Here is a 7,991-nt window from a genome sequence, read left to right on the forward strand (position 1 = left end):
CAAACCCACAGCTGATATCATACTGAATGGGCAAAAACTGGAAAAATTCCCTTTGAAAACTGGCACAAGACAGGGATGCCCTCTCTCACCACTCCTATTCAACATAGTGTTGGAAGTTCTGGCTAGGGCAATCAGCCAAGAGAAAGAAATAAAGGGGATTCAGTTAGGAAAAGAAGAAGTCAAATTATCCCTCTTTGCAGATGACATGATTGTATATTTAGAAAACCCCATCGTCTCAGCCCAAAATCTCCTTAAGCTGATAAGCAACTTCAGCAAAGTCTCAGGATACAAAATTAATGTGCAAAAATCACAAGCATTCTTATACACCAGTAACAGACAAGCAGAGAGCCAAATCAGGAATGAACTTCCATTCACAATTGCTTCAAAGAGAATAAAATACCTAGGAATCCAACTTACAAGGGATGTAAAGGACCTCTTCAAGGAGAACTACAAACCACTGCTCAGTGAAATCAAAGAGGACACAAACAAATGGAAGAACATACCATGCTCATGGATAGGAAGAATCAATATCGTGAAAATGGCCATACTGCCCAAGGTTATTTATAGATTCAACGCCATCCCCATCAAGCTACCAATGAGTTTCTTCACAGAATTGGAAAAAACTGCTTTAAAGTTCATATGGAACCAAAAAAGAGCCCGCATTGCCAAGACAATCCTAAGTCAAAAGGACAAAGCTGGAGGCGTCATGCTACCTGACTTCAAACTATACTACAAGGCTACAGTAACCAAAACAGCATGGTACTGGTACCAAAACAGAGATATAGACCAATGGAACAGAACAGAGTCCTCAGAAATAATACCACACATCTACAGCCATCTGATCTTTGACAAACGTGAGAGAAACAAGAAATGGGGAAAGGATTCCCTATTTAATAAATGGTGCTGGGAAAATTGGCTAGCCATAAGTAGAAAGCTGAAACTGGATCCTTTCCTTACTCCTTATACGAAGATTAATTCAAGATGGATTAGAGACTTAAATGTTAGACCTAATACCATAAAAACCCTAGAAGAAAATCTAGGTAGTACCATTCAGGACATAGGCATGGGCAAGGACTTCATGTCTAAAACACCAAAAGCAACGGCAGCAAAAGCCAAAATTGACAAATGTGATCTAATTAAACTAAAGAGCTTTTGCACAGCAAAAGAAACTACCATCAGAGTGAACAGGCAACCTACAGAATGGGAGAAAATTTTTGCAATCTACTTATCTGACAAAGGGCTAATATCCAGAATCTACAAAGAACTCAAACAAATATACAAGAAAAAAACAAGCCCATCAAAAAGTGGGCAAAGGATATGAACAGACATTTCTCAAAAGAAGACATTCATACAGTCAACAGACACATGAAAAAATGCTCATCATCACTCGCCATCAGAGAAATGCAAATCAAAACCACAATGAGATACCATCTCACACCAGTTAGAATGGCAATCATTAAAAAATCAAGAAACAACAGGTGTTGGAGAGGATGTGGAGAAATAGGAACACTTTTACACTGTTTGTGGGATTGTAAACTAGTTCAACCATTATGGAAAACAGTATAGCAATTCCTCAAGGATCTAGAACTAGATGTACCATATGACCCAGCCATCCCACTACTAGGTATATACCCAAAGGATTATAAATTATTCTACTACAAAGAGACATGCATACGTATGTTTATTGCAGCACTATTCACAATAGCAAAGACTTGGAATCAACCCAAATGTCCATCAGTGACAGACTGGATTAAGAAAATGTGGCACATATACACCATGGAATACTATGCAGCCATAAAAAGGATGAGTTTGTGTCCTTTGTAGGGACATGGATGCAGCTGGAAACCATCATTCTTAGCAAACTATCACAAGAAGTGAAAACCAAACACCGCATGTTCTCACTCATAGGTGGGAACTGAACAATGAGATCACTTGGACTCGGGAAGGGGAACATCACACACTGGGGCCTATCATGGGGAGGGGGGAGGGGGGAGGGATTGCATTGGGGAGTTATACATGATATAAGTGATGAACTGATGGGTGCTGACGAGTTGATGGGTGCAGCACACCAACATGGCACAAGTATACATATGTAACAAACCTGCATGTTATGCACATGTACCCTAGAACTTAAAGTATAATAAAAATAAATAAAAAAAATAAAAAAAATAAAAAAAGAATCAAATGGCTATTCCTCTATACCTGGAACATCCCCAGATCTTACCTGCCAAGAGTATAAATAAGCTCATTACCATTTACTTATTTTATTAGTCAGATATCCCATACGTACATCACTACAGTATCCTAGGTATTGTTTTGCTTTGATTTTTGTTGTGAAGGGGCATCTTCAAACCTTTTCATGCCAGTGCCCATGTCAGCAGGATGACTCATCCCCATCCACTGCTGAACAGTCTCCTTGGGCCATTGCCCACAGATCATTTTTGCTGTGTGATGGGTAATGATGTGTGAATCCTGCTCTTCTTGGTTTATATTTTTAGAGGCTCTGGGAGAGATCCTTAGACCCCAGGCATCACAGAATTTAATGAGCCAAATGCTTTACTTTTACATAAGCTCTTTCCTCTTTAAAGTTCAGAAGGTGTCAAGGGGACTGGCTTGGGCAGGCTCGGGTCATGACCACTATGCTCTGTCTACTTAGACCTGCTGCCCGGCTCCAGACCTTAGAGCTATTATTGAGACCAGCTCAACAGCCTTCCTGTTTCTTCCCTGAGGATGAATTCACTTCCAGGGTCCCCGTAGTCTGTGCTCTGTCTTCTAGAGAGCCCCCTTCCCCATTTTCCTGCCAGTTCACCAGATATGCCTTTCTTGGTTGTATCTCATACCACGCAGATCCATCATGGGGAGGATAAGCAAGTTCAAAGGGCTGTGGACCCGGGTGAGGCCAGGACATATGGAAAGTCCCAAGAGTTTCCACTGCTTTTTTCTCATCTTATGTCTAATTCTCCTCCCCTGCTTCCAAAAATCATCAGGTGAATGCCCTCTTGAACTTCCACTGGTAGGTAAACAAGGGCAGCAACTCTCAAACCGTAAAGTGCATAGAGTCACCTTAGGATCTGAAAATGCAGATTCTGATGGAGCATTTTAGAGTAGGGATTTATATTCAGCATTTCTAAAAAACTTCCAGGTGTTGCTGATGCTGCTGGTTTTAGAATCACACCTGTTTGACATGACGGAAATTTCAGAATCTGGTTAATATTCATTTTATGCCTTTCCAAGAGGGTTGATATATGGTTTCTTTTTCAAGGAGATTGATGAAACAGTACAAAGATGAGGAGGTTGATAGTTGCTAATAACTACTCAGATGTTATTTCAAAGTGAAATATATAAAGTAATTTCATAACCTAGTCCTGGAAAGTAGTAAATGAACAGCAACTCCCTATTGGGTGGTACTGTATGCTAGGCACTATGTTAAATACTCTTCATACATTATTTCATTTAATTCTTACAACAATGCATTGAGAATGAGCATTATTAGCACCATCTGAACGGTGAAAAATCTGAGGTTCAAGATGCTAGACAGAATTGGTGAAGACTGGATTCTTAAATCCTGTGCTTTTCAGTCCCACAGAACATTGCCTACAACACACTTCTACATGCCCTCCACTGTTTATCACACACTCAGTGGAGTAAGTGATCAAATCTGTTTATGAAATAAATACAGATCAAATATGTAATAAAATGGACAAATGTCCGCTGAAGTAGACTAAAACTCAAGCTCTTTTCTGTGTGTTTCCTCAGGGCGTTTTTTGTTCCTACCACTCTAATAAAGTGTTGTGATTAGGGACAGTGCCGATGCACTAGTTTTGCCTCAACTTCAATCTTTTGCCTTGACCTCTCACTGGATTATATCACACTTCTTAAAGACTCCGATGAAAAAAAATTTTAAATGCTTTATGGGTCTAAGGAAAATCTTAACATTTACAACAGGTACCATGTAGAGCTCTGTATTAGAAAGGAAGGGCGAAAAAGCAAAGACTAAATTTCAGTATTTAAAGTTTTGAGGAGGGGCTAAAGAGAAAAAAATAAAAAGAGTATGTTTGATAGTAAGGAAGGAGATCACTACTACTGCTGCTGCCCTCTTCCCCCCAGCTTGCCTAGTTTACAAGACAGGAGGAAAGAGAGAAAGCAAAAAGTTAGAAAGAAACGAAAGTAAAATAAATAGCCAGACAACCTTGGCATCACCACCCAACCCTAGGAGTTAAAAAAAAGTAATAATAATAACATCAACCCCTGACCTAAACTACTTGTGTTTTCTGTAAATTCCAGACACTGTATGAAAAAAGCATTGTAAAACTTTTTGTTCTGTTAGCTGATGCATGTGGCCCCCAGTCACGTTTTCCACGCTTGCTCGATTTATCACGACCCTTTCACGTGGACCCCTTAAAGTTGTAAGCCTTTAAAAAGGCCAAGAATTTCTTTTTTGGGGAGCTCAGCTCTTAAGACACGAGTCTACCAACGCTTCCAACCGAATGAAAAACCTCTTCCTTCTTTAATCTGGTGTCTGAGGAGTTTTGTCTGCGGCTTGTCCTGCTGCAATAGCAAAGTTTTATTATTTCATCCATGCACTGCTAATATTATCAGTACTCATACAGAGCTCACATTGAAGGCTTAGCCAGTTTTTGGCACATAAAAGATAAATGAAAGACTATATAAATAGATGGATGCCGTGATGGATGTATAGATGGACGGATGGATGAGATTAAACTAGAGGTGGCCGCATCTACCCAGTCAGTTTGAAGAATACTGGATTTTCATTCTCATGTTTCTTAGCTTATGAACTAATATCTTTTGTTTTGTTCAATTATTCATGTAAAGATGACTTTTCGAAATGAACACATCCTTTGGTTAACTTTCACAACTTAATTTTAATTATAAAACATTTAAGAATAAATTAAATAGGAAATGTGGAAAATTCATATGAAGAAAGTTGAAAACATTCCTGAGAGATTTACAAGATGACTTGAATAAATGGAAAGGTAAACATTGTTTTTAAATAGGAAAGTTCACTATCATAAATCTGTTAATTCTTCTTAAAGCAATGGATACATTTAACTCGATCCCTTCAAAAATATCAATAGGATTCAGTTTCTAGAGCTGCATAGCTTTTTTAAAAATTCTGCTTCCTTCCCCCTCCCTCCCATCTGCTCCTCTCCTTCGCCTCCCTACATGCTTGTACAAAGCAAAAAGTTTCTTCGCTGGAAAAACTGCACCACTCTTGGGGACGGCAAGCAGAGGAGAATGAGGGAGAGATGCTGCATTAAAAAAAAAAAAAAAAAAAAAAAGGACTAAGAGGAAGTCTACATTTTAATATTAAGGCCCTCCGACCATATCCCAAACCCTCTTCCACAACTCAGTCAGGAAAACTCTGGCAAACAGGCAAATACCTTCCACCAACAGGATACTGTATGATGCTTCTTTAAATACCTGAAAGCCTCAAAGACAGACATTTTTTGTGTTCTCCAATGAACTAGCTCTATCCTTGCCCAACAGTGGAGCCATTTCTCAACCGCCACCCCCACCCGGCATCATCCTATCCATTTTTGGTGTCTTACTATGAACAGACAGTCAAAGATCATCAGATACTTGGGGAAAGTCTCCAACATCAGAGACCAAAACAAACACAAAAGGAAGCAGGAGAAAATAGAGACAATGTAGGGAGCAAAAGAAAAAAAATGCACGTTATATATATACACACACACACACACACATATATAATGTACATATGTGTATATATATAATGTACAACATTATATATATGTTTTCATGTACCAAGATATTATATGCAATGTCCCTGGTTGCCTCAAAATGTTGCTTAGGTTCGGAAGGCTGAGAAGAAAAGAGGTATGCCGGGCACGGTGGCTCACACCTGTAATCCCAGCACTTTGGGAGGCCGAAGCGGGCGGATCATGAGGTCAGGAGATTGAGACCATCCTAGCTAACACAGTGAAATCCCGTCTCTATTGAAAATACAAAAAATTAGCCAGGCATGGTGGCGGGCACCTGTAGTCCCAGCTACTTGGGAGGTTGAGGCAGGAGAATGGTGTGAACCCAGGAGGCGGAGTTTGCAGTGAGCTGAGATCATGCCACTGCACTCTAGCCTGGGCTACAGAGCATGAGTCTGTCTCAAAAAAAAAAAAAAGAAAGAAAAGAAAGAAAAGAGGTGACAAGCACCCGCACCTTTTAAAGAGAGGTGCTAGACTATTCATAGTGGCCAACAGCATGGGCTCAGGAGCCAGAAGGCCTGGGTCCAAATTCTGACTCTGCACTTAGCAACTCCGTGAACCAGGGGCAGATTAGTTCATCTGTCCATGCAGTAAAATGAAGAAAATCAAAGCCTCCACCTCACTGGGTCATTGTGAGGACTGAAGAATACAATAATCCATGGGAAATGTTCAGAACAGTGCCTGGTGCTTAAAGCTCAGTGAACATTAGCCATCATTACTGTTATGCCATTATTAGCCCCTCACTCACCCACAGACACGTAAAAGGAAAAAAATTCTCTGGATATCGTTGTTAAAATGCAGGTATGGTTCTTCTGTCTCCCTGGGGAAGAGAACAGAGCTTTTCCCTACACCTCAAGGCAAGTGAGGAGGGCTTCAGAAAGCCACCCAGAGAGCTTGATCTGTGTCCCTGGAGCTGAAGGACCTCAGGGACTGGTAGCTAGTATGTACCTGTGAAAGCCCACAGGAAAGGTGGGCCTGAGGGAACAGACCCAAGAGAGTTTGGGTTGTGTTAGGAATGCCTCTGTTTCCAGGATTCAGCAGTGAAAAGATTCAGGCACGTTTTCCACAGACTTGATGTGGCCCCATGGGAAAGGGAGTTGGCTTCTAGTTTTCTTGGAAAGAGTCCTGTTCTACCAGCTTTCTGCCAAGAGAAGGGCCCTCTGCTGGAAAAGATCCAAACCTACCAAGATGCAGAATCTAAGCAGACGATGTCAAGGGAGCTAAGGTGAAAAGAATCCCCTCAAACTACACGAGTCTCTCATCAGAGAGAAAATCAGCATTTGGAACCTGCTAGGACTTTGATCCTTATCCTTGAACTGTTGTAGAGACCAAGGACCAGGGTGGAAAGGTATCAGAGACAAGAGGTCCTAAAGCATGGACCTTCCCCATTAAAATCTCTCCTACCCCCACCCAATAACTATGGACAACCTTCCATCCAATGGTAAACACTAGGGAGAGTAGGGAACTTGGACACCTCACTGGAGATGGATTGGGGTACTGTCTTAGTCCATTTGTGCTGCTGTCACAAAATACCACAGACTGGGTAACTTATAAAGAACAGAAATTTCGGCTGGGCGTGGTGGCTCACGCCTGTAATCCCAGCACTTTGGGAGGCCGAGGCAGGTGGATCATGAGGTCAAGAGATCGAGACCACCCTGGCCAACATGGTGAAACCGCGTCTCTGCTAAAGATACACAAATTAACCGGGCGTGGTGGCCCTGTAGTCCTAGCTACTTGGGAGGCTGAGGCAGAAGAATCGCTTGAACCCGGGAGGTGAAGGTTGCAGTGAGTTGAGATAGTGCCACTGCACTCCGGCCTGGTGACAGAGCGAGACTCCGTCTCAAAAAACAAACAAAACAGAAATTTCTTACATTTCTGGGGCCTAGGGAGTCCAAGATCAAGGAGGCACTGACACTGCTGTCTGATAAGGGATATTCTCTGCTTCCAAGATGGTGCCTTACTGTATCCTCACTGGCAGAAGGCAAAAGGGCAAGAGAAGTAAACTCTCTCTGAAGGCTCTTTTATAAGGGCATTAACCCATTCCTAAGGGCAGGGCACTGATGACTTAATCGCTTTCCAAAAGGCCCCACCTCAATACCACCATAATGGGGATTAAGTTTCAACACAAATTTGGAGGGGACACGTTCAAACCATAGCAGATATGAAAGGAGAACCACATCTGCTGCTAAAGGTGGAAACAAAAAAGACCACTTGAGAAATTCTGTTCCAGTGGGGCAGTGGGGGACACAT

The sequence above is a fragment of the Trachypithecus francoisi genome, unplaced genomic scaffold (genome assembly GCF_009764315.1).
Source record: "Trachypithecus francoisi isolate TF-2019V2 unplaced genomic scaffold, Tfra_2.0 Lachesis_group10, whole genome shotgun sequence".
Classification (NCBI taxonomy): Eukaryota; Metazoa; Chordata; class Mammalia; order Primates; family Cercopithecidae; genus Trachypithecus; species Trachypithecus francoisi.